Here is an 18,707-nt window from a genome sequence, read left to right on the forward strand (position 1 = left end):
CCTTAAGTGGAGTGATGGGTAAATTGCATCACAAAAGAGCCTTGGTTAAGTGGCAAGGGTGACGCCACTAGGCTCCTAGAAAAGTGGCGTGTGGAGCTTTGGGAAGGCAAGGGATCGATTCCTGTGTTGGCAAATAGATGCATTTATTTTTTAAGTGCGGAGGGGTAAGTGTTGGAGTTCGTGGATTCGCTAAAGGAGAGTTAGATCGGTTTAAATGCCCGGATTAAGGAGGATAAGGGAGAGATTTAAGGATTTGGATGAGGCTAGGAGTTGGTCAATTATGGGAATTGAAGAGGGAAAAATCGGCAGGGGCTATGTTGATAGTATTTCGCACTTAGGGTATTGAGTGGTGCCGTTTTCTTCTCGCTTTAACACCTTAGGGTTGTTTTTCCTCTCTTTTTCCTCTCTAGCCAAACTACCACCTCCCTATTCCTCTTCTTCTATTTTTTTTCTTCTTCAAAACTATTCATCATACCTGCTATTCATCAATACTTTTGCCGAATCCATAAAAGTCGAACTCCTGTGATCATTGCTTGTGCCGATTTCTTCAAAGCCAGGTTCTCCTATGTTCTTTTGTTTTTATTAATTTGCAATTATCTTTTCTTAATCCTAGATCTCTGACCGCAATTCTACTTCAAGGTTGTAGCCCCACATTATCATCTTCTTCATCACACAAAAGCCGAAAAACCATAGATTTGGGGGCTTATAGTCGAAACTTCAAGACTTTGGGGAATCGAGTTCTACCATCGTTTGATAGATAAATCTACACTAGATTGCGTGGAAATCAAGTGGGAGTAAGGGGTAAGTACGTATCATCTCAGATCTGTTCTTATTTTGCAAAGTTAAGAAAAGCCGTAGTCCCTAAAATTAGGGAGGTCATCGATTTGGGCATATGGCTCTAAGGGTCTTTAATCGATGTTTTCTTTCGGTGACTAGAGTCTTCTTAAGCGTTGAATCTAAGGCGTGGTTCATTGGAGCAATCGGATTCGAGCTAACTATCAATTTTGGCAAAAGGTAAGGTTTCAAAGGTTTTAGGGATATGGTTCGATCATGGATAAGTAAGTTTTGGGGTTTAGTGATTATGGTTTGTAAATAAGAACTGTGCTAATAAATTGTAGGACATCGAAAGGGATCTCGTAAGCGCCGTCATGAATCGTGTGTACCAACACCCTTTCTTAGTTCAATTCGGCAAAAGCCGAATGCCAAATTCGACATTTCATGGTCATGTGAGTATGCGTATGCTCTCAAGTCATAGAGTAATTGTTAGATCTGGCACCGCAAGGTGGTAAGCACGTTCGCGTGACGTTTTAGCGTATTTCGAAAAAAGGGGCTCGATGGGCCAAAACTGGGCCCAATGGGCTTACGGACCAATATGGGTAAGAGATGGGCAAATTAGCCTGTTAGGTAGATGGTGAAATCAAATTGCATAAAACTGATAAAAATTACTGAATTAGCTTGTGTAGTAGCGTAGATCACGAAATTACCCCTAAAGAGCAAAATTACCGAAATTACCCCTAAATAGCAAAATTACCAATATACCTCTAGGGTTTAAATTAGCTGAACTGCATGATTGATTACTACTGTATTTTGCATGATATGCATTTATTAATATCTGTAGCATGGGATTGGGGTATTAATGGAGGAAGTACTGAAAGTGGTTCAACCACGTACTGGAGGCTTTGCCTCAACTGACTGAAATTTGAGCAGCGTTGCTGCAACTGTGGTGTGTAGGGCTGGGTGGGTTGAGATATTCCCCACAAGGTGTGTAGGGCTGGTACGGGGCAGTGTAGCGGTTGGTGGGTTGAGTAGTCTCCCCAGATGGGCTTGCATTCATTATTTCTGTTGATACTCATGTTACTGAACTGGGCCTATGGGCCACACTATTATGTAAAAGGGGCTAAGGCCTTGCTATCAGATTCAAAAGGGCTTGACCTCATCGTGTAATCGTTATCTGAATAGGGCTTAGGCCCAATGGGCTCGAGCTGAATTGGGCTTTGGATGGGTTTCTGTATACACTGAGTTTTCCCAAACTCACCCCCTTCCTCTTCCCTCCTTGCAGGTGAGCCCTAGTTGGTGGACTTGGAGTCAAGGGATTCAGAGTGGCCATGAAGATGGATTGCCAATTTTAAATAAGTTTAGCATTTAATTTGGATTATTTTATTTTTATTATGCTTAAAGTTGTAATAAGGCCGCTTTTTAATTATTTTTATTTTGGGGATTATTAAACTGGTTAGCACTAGGGTTCGTTTTATAAAAACTACTTGATTTTTTAAAAGATCACGATGACGCAAAAGTTTCCATAAAGTAAATGTTTTTCCAAGAAAATAAATATTTTAAACAAACGTTTTCAAACTTAAACATTTTCTTAAGACGAACATAATCAAACGGTTTCTCAAAATTATACGAGATGTTAGAGTGTGGCAATGGCGGTGTGCATGTCTAGGATTGGATCCGGGAAGAGCTTGGTACTTAAGCGGTCCGACGGACTCACCTCCTCTTTTTCCTGGTTTCCTACCTGGTGCACAGCTTCCATTCACTTTAACCTACTTTTAAAAGTGTCTTTTACAACACCAACTCAGCTTTTCCAAACTAAGTAATACGGAATGTTTTGAACGCATCAATGTGGCGCATCAGATCCGGTCATAACGTCCAGGCCGGGTTTGGGGTGTTACAATAACAATACCTTTTCATTCACTTATAACTAGGCCATTATGATTGTGTTGGTGAGTGTTGTCCTCAAGGAATCTAGAACACTCCTAGTTTACTTCTAAATAAATGTATAAGATATTGAAAAATACCATACAAAAAAGATTGTTCATTACTTGGGTTTATATACATGAGGAGTAATGGTTGCAAAAGGAAGGAAAATCATAAAAAAATAAAGCTAAAATCAAAATGAATTTTTACACAAAAATACAAGGTAAATAAAATCATACAGATTAAAAAATTATATGAATTAAGGTTATAATAAGAAAAAGATTGCGATCAGATATGTGAAGAATATTAAGAGAAATAAAGAAGGTTTAAGAGATCTTTAATTTCTTTCAATACACCTGTAATATAGGCGTGGTGTCAATGATGTCAATCTCGATATGATGGTCATATTAATAAGAAGATGGAACAATTTTAGTTAAAGAATTAGCAAGTTGATCTGGAGAATTAACATGTTGAACGATAAGAGTCTTAGCTTGAACTTGTTGACGAACAAAATGATAACCAATAACAACACGTTGCATTTTGCTATGAAAAACTAGGTTTTGACGTATATATAGGTAATGTCACACCGGAAATCCTTTTAACCTAAAAATTAATAACTTTAGGGGTTAAATTGAAAAAGATCGGAAATTGGCGATCTCTATAGAAAAACCAAGAAAAATTAGGAATGAAATAGGATATGGTTGAAAACCAAGTCTGGTTTGTTTGAATTAGAACCAGTCAGTCACTTAATAGGAGACAAAATGGTTACTGATGAACAATTGATATGCGTTTGGAGACCAAGAATAAAGGATTATAAATAGCTGCAAAATGAGTCCTCAAATGAATTCCTCTTAGTTTGTTTCATTTTCTCCTCTTCTTCATCCTCTATGGTTTCTTCAAGGAAGTGTTGGTTAGGGAAAGCTCTACATGGAGTGACGATTAAGAGGTTTAAGTTGGAAAAGTGGAGAAAAAAGTAAAATGGTAAGGTTCTAAGACCTTTGGTATAAGCGAGACTTAGAAAACAAAGTTTAGAGTCTTTAGAAACCATTTTTAAGGGTTTGCATGTTTTTGGAAAATTTAGGTTTAAAGTGAAAATATTGAGTTTAACCCATGATTTGGTTGTCTTGCTTAACTTCTAGGAGAATTAAAGCTCTGGCATCTGGAGAAGCTAAGCAAACAAGGGGAAGAGGTATCAAGTGAGTTTTTGTACTCAAAAAAAAAAATTTGAGAGAGCATGATGCATACGTACATGAATTTAAGAGCATCTACCATTTTATTTTAATATGTATGATTAAGGGAAATCATGAAAGGGGTTAGATGCAGTTAAGAAAGGGAAATGAGATAATTATGTTAGATATTTCCATATGGTATTGCTGAGTGCAAACCGTGATGAGCGAAGCTCTAGGCCTTGCAGAGGGAACACTACAATGTTTGAGCATCAGGGTATAGGATGGTGAAATGAAACAATGGATGTAATGAAATGGGAAGAGTAAAGATCATGGCTAGGACATAGGATATTATCGAAGGTTGTACACCTAAAATAAGAAAGGCCATAGCTGAATGATGCTATGGCATCATGAAAAAAATGAGTAAAACCATTGCTGAAAGGCACTATGAATCATGGTAAACAGGACTAAGACCATAGTAGGACTATGGTATCCTGGTAGTCCATCAAGACAATAAAGACGGGAAATGTAAGGTGTAAGACCATAGTTGGACTATGGCCACCAGTATAGTCTATCGAGACCATAAAGAATGGGTTATAATGGGTAAGACCATAACTGAAAGATGCTATGGCAACAAGAGATTATTTGACGATAGGATGAGTAAGACCATAGTCGAAAAATGTTATGGCATCGTAGAATAGTCCAACAAGACATTAAACATGGAATAGTATGACAAGATAGTAAACACGAGGATTATAGAGGTAAGACCATAGTTTGGCTATAGAAACCAATAGAGTCTGATGACAAATGTGAAATTGTATGGCATAAGACCATGGCCGAACTATGGCAGCATAAGATAGTCTGTCATGACAATAAACATGGGTGGACGATCGAAATAGCAATCATGGAAAACCCATAACAAGTAAAAAGTTTGAAAGGATAATGGAACACAATAGTTAGCTAGTGGATTGGGGAATCCACCAATGAATGGAAATTTTAATAGAGATGAGAAAAGACTACCGGAATAGTAGTCATGAAAGCCATAAAGGCATAAGGGCAATAACCTAGCTAGAAGCAAACATGGGAAATGGCATATCAATGGTAATTGGTATGCAGACAAATGAGGGAATGATTAACCAAAGATCTGCAAATAAGAATTCAATAATAAGGATCCCGAGAGTGTTCAGGAAACCTAGTAAGTTGGTGGTTGATCGAGAACACGTCAACTAAGCCAAGGGAAAAAAGAGGTTGTCCAGAACCTGAATGATAAAGAGAGTCATCAAAAAGGGAGAAACATTGAGTGACAGAATTGTCTATTAAAACTATTCCTCTCTAAGGGGGAAGAACTAGTGTAAGGGTATCCGCCAAATGGTTAGCTCCGTGGGAACCAAGGGATAAGAGAGAGAACTCATAAAACCAAATGGACACTCAGTAATAGTGGCTGAGTAATTCAGGCCTCAGTGGATAGTAGCAAGAGGATATGCTAAGCTTAAGGGTAACACAAAACGATTAAACTAGAGTACAAGGAGGTAATTTGACCACAATTTAAACTAAGATGGATTTAATCTGTTAGGATGACATGAGGTATTGTTAGTCATACCGACAGAAGGAAGGTGAACATGCCATACTGGTTTAAAATAATTACCTTTAGTAGAGTAAGCGGGAAGGTTTCCTTAATAAGGCATACTGGTGGAAGAAGAAATCCACTTTGGAAATAAAGTGAAAGAAATACATTAAGCAAAAAGGAGGGGTAGGGTCCATAAAGATGGTGGGACCATCAGTGAAATTTGTCTAGGCCGACCGAAAGTGGGTAGAATAGCCGAAAGGAATTTGTTCAACAAATCTACTCACCAGTGGATAAGGGCAGGAATATGATCAAGTCCACTGCAACTACTTGTTGTAAACATCCCAACGAATATAGAGTAGTTGTATTGTTATTATTTATTATTAGCATTTACTCACTCGAACACTAATAAATTGGGATGAGTCAAGGGGCTTTCAAGAGAAGCGTTAATCACATAAGTTAAGGGCCACCTTAGGGAAAACTCACCAAGAGGACGATAACATTGTATCTATCTAGATTCCCTCGAACCACGTAGTATGGACAACAAACTTTGTTTAAAATTTAGACTCTCTGTAAGATTATTTAATAGGCCATATAATATGATTTAACGTGGTGAAATTTTAGCAAGAATAATAAATTGATTCAGTTATGTTGCTTGTACCTGGATCTGGTGATTGTGTCGAGTGGTGGTGTTATAGGTGGCTTCAAGATTGTCGCAATATATTTTTGGAATATAAGACAAAAATAATCGAAGCTCGTACATAAGTTCAATAAGCCAATTAATTTCAACTGTAGCATTACCAAATGACTTTGTATTTAACTTCTATTGGTAAATGTGCAATGATATGTTGCTTTAAGATAGCATAAGAGCCATTTTGCAACTTGCCAATGAAAAGAGGATGGCTTGTGCATAAACTGTGATAGCCAATTAACAAAATAAAGCTAAGTCAGGATGAGTAAAAGAAATGAATTGAAGAGCTCCAACCAATCATTGATACTTAATTTGATCTATGGCAGTGAAACCATCATTTTATTTTAAAATAACAGTCATAGAGATAAGTAAGTGAACATCCTTGGCTTCCATCGTGTTAAACTTCTAAGGAAAAATTGTGATATATTTTCTTTGAGAAAGCATTAATCTAGGGGGAGTCCGAGAAATATCATTACTTAAGATATATATGAGAAGTGACAAATATTTCAAGGAATTGTTAACCCTGAAAATAGCTTGCTCAGAAGAACCAGTGAGATTGATATCATCTACATAAATAAATAGATAAACAACATAATTTTCCCCTTGAAGAGTAAAAATAGAAGTATCTAACCTAGCATTATGAAAGCTATAAGTTAAAAAATTAGAGAAATTTCGTATACCAAGCTCTTGGAGCTTCGCAAAGACCATAGATTACCTTGTGAAGATCACAAACATATAATGGGTGCTTACTATCAATATAGCTTGGTGATTGACTCATATATACCTCTTTCTCTAATGTACCTTGAATAAATATTGTTGACATATTAGAGGCCATTTATAATAAATGGAAAAAGTAAGAGATGTCATATTGCGGTATGCTTGACAACAAGGATAAAATGTCTCATTGAAATCAATGCTTGGTCATTGGTAAAAGCCTTTTCCAACTAGATGTTCTTTGTATTGCTTAAGAGAACCATAAACTTTATTATTGATTTTGAATACTTATTTACACTAGTAACATTCTGAGAAAGTGAAGGTGGAACTAGTGACCAAGAATTATTTTTCACCATGGATTTGATCTCCTCTTTCATTGCATTTCACCATTCTTTATGCTTAACTAGTTGTGTATAAGTTTTAGGAATAATATGATTAGCAGTAGAAACAACTAATGTAGAGTAATCTATTGCATGTTTAGGCTTAAATATAATATTCTAATATCTTGTAGTAAGACGATGTGGAAGAGCAGGAGGTCGTGGGGTTAATAGAGACGGTATCAAAGATGAGTTACTTACTTGTGATGAGATGTGGGAGCCACACGACAACTGAAGGTGTCTCTTCCAAGTGGACTGACAAAGAGGTTGGTGAGAGTAATGATGTAGGTGACTCTATTGGTTTTTCTTGTAAAAGAAGAAAGGAAAGACAAACCAAATTTAGTAATCAAGTGTGACTTGCTATATTTTTCCTTTTTAGTACATGATTTAAATATTACCAACTACAACTTGACAAGTTGGTAAGCCTAGGAACTTGAAATATACAACTTATTGACTGTTTTCTGTTCAATTAGCACCACTAAAATTATCCTATCAAATTTAAGATAAATAAAATAAGCTAATGACTTTTCTAAAGTTGGCAACTTGCAAACGTGTATTAAAACATCAAGATAGTTTGCAGCATCTCAGCTTTGTATAGTCAGTTAGCATCTTGATAGTTTGCCCTTCTATAGCTTAGAGCATGCCAATTCACAAGGCAGCTAGTGTCTTGTCTATCCACGAGTCCTATTTGCACTTGGCCAATCCACCAGATAGCCCACTAGATAGTTTGCCAACTAATAGTCCTCCATTCTTCTTGCATCTGGCCTAACTGCCAGATGACTTACAATATTGTTGTCCATGAGACTACTTGCTTTTGATTTGTTTTCATGATATTTTACAGTTGGCTTGTTTGCCATATATGCGAGCTATTGCATGAATGACCATCTCACAACACTCTTCCTTGGCCTTTATGCTGCGAACGCCAATTACATTCCTCAACTTCTCAAAACTTTCTTTTCCAAGAAGCTTGGTCAGAATGTCCGCCAACTGACTCTCTATATTACAATGAACTAGATTCACTTCCTTGCTCTGTTCAATTTTCTTCATAAAATGATATTTGATCTTAAAGTGCTTTGTTTTTCTATGAAAGACATGGTTCTTTGCAATTGCAACAACGAATTGATTATCACATAAAATCTGTATTGCTTCATCTTGTACAAGATTCAAGTCACTTAGAAGTTTTCAGAACTAAATTGTTTGGTTGACCGTTGCTTCTGCAACCATGTTCTCCACCTCAGCCGTGCAATGAGCAATAATTTGTTACTTCTTGGAACTTCAGGTGAACACACCAGAACCAAGTGAAAAGAGATATCTAAAGGTGCTTCGCATATTATCCACTGATCCTGCCCAATCACTGTCAGTGTAGCCAACAGGCTTCAATATATTCGCCTTCATGAACCAAACACTAGAGTTGGCAGTTCATTTGATATATCTCAACACCCTCTTAGAAGCCTTAAAATGTGATATATTGTAGCAGTGCATGAACCTTGATAACAAACCTACTGCATACATAATATCTAGTTGCGTTGTTAAATACAACAAGCAACCAATGAGACTTCTACAATTCTTCACATTGACCTTCTCAAAATCTTCATTGCTGCAAAGCTTTTCTCCAAGTGCCATAGGCATGCTTGTTAATTTGCACCTTTACATGCAAAACCATTCCAATATCTTCAAGGAAAATATTTGTTAATGGATAAATATCCCTTCCTATACTTTTTGTAACACCCCCTACTCGTGTCCAATGCCGGGACAGGATACGAGGCATTACCAGACTTAAACGTAAATGATCATGCAATCCGAGCCATAAATTTTTTTTCCAAATTAATAACAATCAAATATATTCATAATGTTCCTATTATGGGCCTACAAGGCCTAAAACAAGCATTAAATATAGTCCGGGGCTAAATTGAGAATTTTGGAATGTTCTGGGAAAACTTAGAAATTTTTCTCATAAAAGAGGATCACACGCCCGTGTGGACATAAGAGCACGCCCATGTCCTCAAGCCGTGTAACTCTCTGTTTATGACGTCATCACACAATTTGAACCACACGGTCGGGCCACACGCCCATGTCACCATGCCGTGTGGCCAACACTTAGGCCATTTTTCAAGTCTTCATGTTACCCAAAATCTCTTACAACTTTATACATGTCATAATCACAATTCATAGCAACATTTTTAGTGATTAAAACACTCTTTATTGAGACACAACATGACATTTTCAAGGCATCATTCACGTTTTACATATTCTCACATTATATCGATTCTAGGCATACCATATCTCATTTATTTGACCAAGTAAAATACTTTACCACTTATTCTCTTATACCATGATTATCAACTTATCCATCCAGCATTCATGTTCAAGGCATTATTATCTTACTAGCCCTATTATATATTAACCATGGTCATGACCACTTCGAATGGTCATGAAGCATTCATCACACATGCATGTCATAACACCAATCATGCATGGCCAACCATCATGCTCACGTCATTTCATCAAAAACATTATAACATAGCATAGATAGATAGATTTACAAACCATACTTAATATGAGCCACACCCTATGGCCATATACAATAAATCAAAATAAGCCAATACATTTGGCCAAATCATAGAACACATATCATAAAATCTAATCCCTATATATGCCACTCACTTGAAACTTCACAACCTATGTATCAATATCCCAAAGTGATAGCTTGGTAGTGTGATGTTGCCTCCGACATTCTCCAACCCCGAGCTGACCTGACAACACTAAAAGAAATGGAAAGGAGGGAGTAAGCTTTACTCTTAGTAAGCTCGCATGAAAATAATAAGCAAGGAATTAATATGCTATTTCAATTTCTCTCTATTTATTAAAAATCGAGCCAAGCTGTTTTCTTGAGTCACAGCCACTAAATCATTTATATCTGGAGCTACAAAACTCCAAATTAAGGTCCATTACTTTTCCCAGAAACTAAACTCACATATATTTTTATCATAAAATTTTCATAATTTTTTATCCAGCCAATAAGTACAGTTAATTCTTTAAAGTCTCCCCTGTTTCGCTGTCCAACAATTCCGACCTCTCTTCACTAAAACTTAATTATCTCTTAGTACAGGATTTGGATAATTTTCCCATCTATTTCTATTAAAATATACTGATTAAGGAATTATTAATATTAATTCTAACCCATAATTATTTTTGTACAATTTATAGTGATTTTCCCAAGTCAGAATAGGGGATTCCGAACTCATTCTGACTCTGCCTCACAAGAATTTGAATATCAATATTAAATCCTTTTGCTTATATTGTTTCTTCTATGTGAAACTAGACTAAACAAGCTTTCTTTTCATATTTAATTCAGCATTTAATTCAACTTTCACAATTTTTAGTGGATTTTCAAAGTTAGACTATTACTGTTGTCCAAACAGTTTTAGAGCAACAAAATGATGTTCATCATAAGATTACCATAAAAATATTATTCTCATATGTATCATTCAACTATTTGCATTCTTACCGCAAGTCCATTTCATTTCACATGTCAAACACATGTTCATGGTTTCGAGTACGTACCGGTGCTATCTTTTAGCACAACCACTCATCCAAACATGACAATCATATGCATCATACTAGTATCATCTAAGCATAGATGAGTTTATCATTTCAAGTATTTCTATTTCTATTTCTCATGTTAATCCCGTTAAATTTCTTAAGGATCTCGATGGATAGCCCATTTACCGTCAATTCATACAAGTGATCATCTCAATACGCACTCTCACGAACCTTACATCTTACAGTGGGATTACCAGTCTAGGCTAAATCCCCCGTAGAATAAATTCATAGAGCAATGTTGGGATTACCAGTCCAAGCTAAATCCCTTTCAACAACAATTGCTCTCATAAGCTTGGATCTGAATTACTTGTCCAGGCTAAATTCAGTCCTCAATCGGATTACCCGGCTAAATCCATAATGCAAACATAGAAACATCCGTCCAGGCTTAGATCCTTTCTATACTGAGATCTATGGATTACCTGTCCGGGCTAAATCCTTTACTGTAACACATGTAGGATCTCATATCATGTAAGAAGTGATATATCCATCGGATATCCCTTTTTATTCAACTGGGACACTTTATCAACTTTTCATTAGTACAACCTTTCCCATGTATTATTTCAGAATGTCTATTAACATTATAATTCATGCATGAATACACATTGTAATGTTTATTTGAGCATTAATCCATACAATAAAAATAACATATCACCTAGTTTTCATACAAACTTATTCATTTCATTTAAAATGTCAATTTCCATCAAATTTCCATTAACATCAAACTCAATACAATCATAACAAGATATATTTCATGTATAAAAATAATAACATGAATAATATGCTCATTAAATCACGTAAACTTACCTCGAATATGAAAACGACAAATTTACCATTTTAGTCTAAAACTTGTATTTTCCCAATTTAAGCCCGAAAAAATAGCCTATTTAGGACTCACATTATTCAAATTTACAATTTTGGAAAATTTACAATTTTGCCTCTAAACTTTCACATATTTGCAATTTAGTCCCTAGGCTCGTAAAATGAAATATGTTCAATTTCTTGATTACCCAAGCCTAGCCGAACCATTTTCAAGCTTATGGCAGTCCACATTTCTCATTAAAATAGATTTTTAGTTACCTATTTTACGCCTTTTTCAATTTAGTCCTTTTTAGGCTTTTTCATGAAAAATCACTTAGTAAAAGGTGTTAAATACACTCCAATCTTTCATATTCTACCATTAAACATCAAAATACTAGCATGTCATGCATGGGTAAATTTTTAAACATAAAACCTAACTCAAAATAATGGTAGAAATGAGTAGAGCATGTTACCGGGATTTCAAAAATGCATAGAACGTTAAAAACGGGGTCGGGATCACTTACTATTGAGCTTGGAAGCTTGGAAACCCTAGCCATGGCTCCACTCTTGATTCACACGGACAGGGGAGGAAGATGGACACATTTTGCTTTTAATTTTTGTCTTTTAATTCATTTTACCCCTAAATGACCAAAATGCCATTTTTACCATTCTTTGAAATTTTACCTTTCCAAGCCCATTTTTGTCCAAATTTTTAGAACTTGGTCAAATTACTCTTTAAGGGCCTCTAATTAATAATCTAATTCAATTTCATGCAAATTGCTTCTAGAACACAAGTTTTACAAATTATTCGATTTAGTCCTTAAAGTCTAATCAAGCACTTTTCACATAAAATTTCCTCATGAAATTTTCACACAAGCATAGAGACATATCATAGACCTTATAATAATCATTAAATAATTATTACCATCTCAGATTTGTGGTCTCAAAACCACTATTCGAACTAGGCCCTAATTCAGGACGTTACACTTGTTGTACTTCCATGCCAAAGATATATCTTATTTCTCCAAGATCTAGCATCCTAAACATCTTCTCCATCTACAACTTGAATTCCTTCACCAAATCATCACAACTCTTAATTACAAGCAAGTTATCAACATACAAAAAAAAAAACTATTAATGTTGTGACCTTTTCAACGTTCTTCACATAGAGAGTTGGCTCACTGAGGCTTTTGTCAAATCCCAAACTTTGCAAGTATTTTTCAATTCTTACATACCTTGCATTAACTTCCTTTAACAATAAAACTAGGAGGCTGTTTCACATAGATTTCTTTTTATAAGTAGCCATTTAAAAAGGTTGACTTCACAACTAGCTAATGAATCTTCTACCCCATTTGAGACAAGAAAGCTAACAGCAGTTTAGTTGTACCCAACCTTGCTACTGGAGCAAATATCTCCATGTGATCAACACCAAACTACTGTCAGAAACCGTTCACAACCAACTTTTCCTTTAACTTGTTGAGTGAACCATCAAAATTCAGCTTGGTTCTGATTACCCATTTAACACCAATAACTTTTTTATGTGATGGCCTATCAACAAGCTCTCATGTTTGGTTCTTGCAAACCATGCTCAACTCAGCTTTCATTACATCCATCCAGCCTTCTATTGCTTTCACCTATTTGAAATTCACTGGTTCAAGATTTGATACATCAGTCCTCTGATAGATTTCTACAATTAATCGTGTTCCTTTTACGGGTATGTCATCAAAGACTTCTTCTTTAATTTGTTCATTTGCAGGTTGTAACCTTTGTTCAAGCTCTCTTTATTCAAGCATCTTAACTTCAATAGCATCCCATCTCCATGTTTTCTCTTCATCAAACACAACATCCCTACTCACCATAATTTTCTTAGAAAAAAGGTCATAGATCCTGTACCCTTTTTTATTGTTCTTGTATCCAAGGAATATCCCAGGCTACAATCATCTCTCAAGTTTGCTTCTTTTCACCTGTGGAACATAAATAAAACATATACAACCAAATACTTTTAAGTGAGAAACTGAAGGTTTGTACCTGAACCAAGCTTAAAATGGATTCATTTCCTTGATAGCCTTGGTTGGCAATCTATTCGACAAATAAACTGAAGTGTTTATTGCCTCAGCCCAAAACATTTTTGGTACCTTGCCTTCAAAAAACAAATACCTCACCATCTCCATCATAGTCCTATTTTTCCTCTCACACACTTCATTTTACTGTGGAGTGTAATTGCTAGTGAACTGGTGATGTATCTTAGCTTTTTAAGTTTTGAATTTGTTTGAAGTGTATTTGGTTCCATTACCAAACGTTATCATCTTCAGTTTGCTGTCTATCTTATTTTTCAGCTTGTACTTTAAACCTCCAAAAAACTTTAGCTACATATGTTTTTTGTTTCAAAAATTAAATCCAACAATACCTTGTGTAATCATCAATAAACAAAATAAAGTATCTACCGACATTCAAATAAGGTGTTTTCATTGGTTCACATACATCAAAATGGACCAAATTTAGTTTTTCATTGGCACGCTAGATTTTATTCGCTGGAAAAGGAAGCCTCGCTTGCTTCCCAAGTTGACACACTTTGCAATTGTCATTTTAATCTTTGATTCTGGCCATATTCTCAACTGAAATTTAACTTGCACATTTGACTAAGGGACTTAAAGTTCACATGTCCCAAAATTTTGTGCGAAAGATTTGTTTCATATATTGAATAGGTATAGGCATTTGAGGTTACCAAGTTCTAGTCCAACATAAAACTTTTTCCTTTCATTGAAACTATGATAACTTGCACACTATCTTTAAAAATAGCAAAGTATTTATTCTCAAGAAATTGACCAATGCTACAGAGATTATAATCTATTTCAGGTACTAAAAGAACATCTGAAATTACTTTAGTACCTAATGGCATGTTGATCAACACATCACCTTTGCCCTTAGCTTGAATGAGTTCACCATTTTTAATCCTCACTTTTGAAATGCAACTTCTATTAATCTTTCTAAATACTATCAATCAACCATCCTTTTGTACCTCTACTTCTTGATGCAAAACATGAAGCTACAAACACTTGCTCCTCTTGAGCATGGTTCCCATCAACAGTCTGAGCTTGAACATTGTGTTGTTGTGTCTACATTTTTTTATTGCATACCTTCTCCATGTGACCAAGCAGCTTACAAGCTCTGCACTGTATGTCTAGTCTGAACCAACAATATTTCTCCAGATGAGTGGTCTTTTTGTAGTAAGAGCATGGTGGATACTTCTTTTTTCCACCATCTCTAATTGGCTTTTCTTTCTTGTCTATCTAGCCTTTCTTTTCTTTGTAATTCAAAGAGCTCGAGCCTTCCTTATTTCTTGCTTTAAAGGCTCCCTAAGCATGCTCGTCCTACCTGGCTACTCTCCTTTATTCTTACACGTATAGGGCATTTATTAGCTCTGGTAGAGAGATCATAAATAGGTCTCTCAAGTCTTCAAGAGATGATATTTTTTACTCATACCTCTCTGAAAGTTTTGTCATTACTTTCTCTACTACCCTGCAATCAACAAACTGATCTCCAAGCAATTTGATATTGTTTAAAACAACCACGATTCTGTCATAATACTACTTGACAGTCTTAGACTCATTCATCTTCAGGTTCTCAAAATCCCTCCTCACGTTGATAAATTGCTACTGCCTTGTCTTCTTTGTACCTTGGAACTCTTCCTTCAACTTGTCTCAAGCTTGCTTTGGAGTTTTACAGGTCATGATCCTAGTAATGATCACATCAGAAACATCATTCTGAATACATGACATCACCTTGAACTTTTTAGCACGATCATCACTATGTTTTCTGATATGTGCTATTAATGAATTAGCTTTCAACGGTGGTGGCTTGACATACACATTCACAACCTTCCATATCTCGTAAGCTTGTAGGTAGGTCTTCATCTTAACTACCAAAATATAATAGTTTTCACCGTTAAAAGCTGGTGGTTAAATAAGTGTAAAACTAGTTGAAGACATTCTAACAACAACAATAAAATAAAAATGACCCTCAAAGACGACTGGATTTAGATACCAACTATTGGTTCTTCTCGTAAAGGAAGAAATGGAAGACAAACCAAATTTAGCAATCAAATTTGACTTGCTATATTTTTCTTTTTCATACATAATTTACAAACAAAATATAGCCTTAAATAGGAAAAATATTACCAACTACAACTTAACAAGTTGCCAAGCTTAGGAACTTGAAATATACAACCTGCTCATTTTTTTATTTTCTATCCAATCAGCACCGCTAAAATTATCCTATAAAATTTAAGATAAATAAAATTAGCTAACAACTTTTCTAAAGAAGTTGGTAACTTACCAATGTGCATCAAAACATCGAGATATTCTGTAACATCTTAACTTTCCATAGTTGGTTAGCTTCTTGATGGTTTATTCTTCTATAGCTTAGAGCATGTCAATTCACAAGGTAGCCCACGTATTGTGTATCTACGAATCTTGTTTGCATTTGGACAATCCACCAAATATTCTGACAATGGATGTCTGCTAAATAGTTCGCTAATTGACAATCTACTAATCTTCTTGAATTTGGCCTATCCACCAGATGAATCCCATCATTGTTGTCTACGGGACTACCCGTTCTTGATTTGTTCACATTATAGTCCTCACTTTGCTTATCCACCATATATGTGAGTTGTTACATAAATGACCATCTTGCAACAAACTCTAACGGTGTCGCCTGTGGGGATTAGAGTTTGCGATGTCATGGGCTTAACTGATGATCAAGTGGTTGTCTGATCATGAGAAGACACCAATTGAATGAGTTGGCTTGATTTGTTGGAATAAGGTCTAACCACTAAGATAAATCAACGTCATTTGGGCTTTGAAGGCTAGGTGAAATATTTTTAAATATAAATATGGTTTTAACAAAAACAATATGATGAGAAAAATAAAGTCAATTTGTGGTTGGGTCAAGACACTTTCAACAATGATATTTGACTCAATAGCTTAGGAAAACACAATAGGTAGATTTATGAGTCGATTTGTGAAAACTATAAGGGTGAAGCCATGAGTAACGTAAGCAATGAAAAGTATGGTGGCTAAGATAATAGTAGAGAGTTTAATTCTGTAAAATTAGTTGTAAAGAGTTTTGTTCATAGAATTAGCAATTGTGACCTAAGGATCAAATTCTAAGGTCAATAAAAGTAGTGGGATTAATGTGGGATTATCACATCCCAAAAATTGGGTTAGTGAGCTGGAAGTTTTTTTGTTCTAACTTTTAAAGTTATTTTTGAGCAATTATAGAAAAATTGGCCTAGCAGTTAAGAGTTAGTGAGTTCATCTTTGAAACCTAAGTTCAAATTCCTTACTTTGCATTATTCTTATTTTGTGCAATTTTTCTCCGAACTCTAGTAGGTGTAACACCCTATTTTAAAAATAAATGTTGTAAGAGTTTAAACAAAAATGAGAACTGACCTAGTGGTTAAATAGTGTATTTCCTTGATACTCGAGTTTGATTCCCCTCACTCACATTTCTTTTTCAGTTGAGCTTTAGCCATCCATATTTGTTCCAATTTCAGTCTAACTCAAACACTAAAGATCTCCTGATAAGTTTGAAAAAAATAACATATTTTATCTAGTTTAACAAAAATACTATCAGTTTTTTTAAGAAAAATATATTAAAACTAAATTTTTTTTGAAGTTTTCTTTTCTTCTTTTTTCACTCTTTTTCCTCTCTTTTTCATCCCTCTCCTTTCCCTCTCTTATTCTTTCTCAATTTTCCCCTTTCTTCTTCATTGTGTCATCCCAAATAGTGTGATTCTCACCATTATTATGCTGCATTATTGCTCTATTATCATGTTACCATTATTCAATCCTTATTGCTAGTATTTTTAATCACAAAATCATCCTCTTTGCTACCCTAAAATCGTCCTTTGAGATGCCAAAATCAGCCTCTCCTTGCTGCCATTAAACCTCCATTATCTCTCCCTGTTCTCCACTCGTAATGGTGCTAATTTCTTCTCTTTTACTTCTCTTTTATTTTTCTTCTATTGTCTATTATTGCTGCTATTTTTATAGCCATTTTATCACTATTTCCAACCTCTATGTAACACCCCAAAAATTTTGAGAATTTAATTGTGAGAATTTGCAGTAATTAAGTCTCTATTTCTGTGGTTATGTGCTCTACTTTTGTGATTAGTGTTTGGACTTCGAGTCATGTTGTTAACAATTTCATTATTTTTTAAGACAACCATTGTCCATGTGTTATATAGTTAAGTTCAATTCAGTGTAAACCTGTGACAAGAATGAGCCTGCTAGTTCAATAATTAAACATCTATCTGTATTCTATCTGGTTCCGAGTTTGAATCCTTGGGTATGCAATAGGAAACATTCATTTTGCTAAGTGCTGGTATCTGACTAGAAGTTATTAGGAATTAAAATTTTCATCATTTTCCATTCATTTCTTTTAGTCACTATTATTTTTTTTCCTTTTTCCTACTTTCCTTTCCTTTTCTTTTTTATTCTTTAATTTTCTTTTTCATTTTGATCACGGTCGTAAGTAAGTACGGGTCTAGACGAAGTTATACACCGTTAATTGCATTGATCGAAAGGTTAGTAAGTAAGTTTCACTATCAATTCGTTAAATTTTGGGGTTTATGTTCTAAATTGGGCATCTTGAGCATATTGTGTAATCTCTGATAATTAGTTGCTTGGTTTCCTCTTAGGAGAGGGTGTTGGGAGTAGCAAACCTCAACTCGAAAAATCAAGTGACCATTGTTGAATTTTTGATAAGTTTGATTACGTTGAAGGTTTCGTATCGAAACCTTCGACATAAAGTATTATGTGTAAAATGTGCATTATTGTCGATAAAGTTGGTTGATTAAGTTCTTGGATGATCGTTTTAGGCTTCGGAGACTCTTCTCATTGTAGTTGCTTTGAAATCTCTCCAGGTACATGCCGAAAACCTTAAACTTTACAAGTTTCAATTGCCGAAAAATATGGCTATTGGTGCCACACGGCCAGGCACATAGGCATGTGTCTAGGCCGTGTGAGCCATACAACCGTGTGCCAGGTCGTCTAGTTGGTCGTGTAACTTACTATTTATCTACTTGGGGCCACACG

The sequence above is a fragment of the Gossypium arboreum genome, chromosome 3 (genome assembly GCF_025698485.1).
Source record: "Gossypium arboreum isolate Shixiya-1 chromosome 3, ASM2569848v2, whole genome shotgun sequence".
Lineage (NCBI taxonomy): Eukaryota > Viridiplantae > Streptophyta > Magnoliopsida > Malvales > Malvaceae > Gossypium > Gossypium arboreum.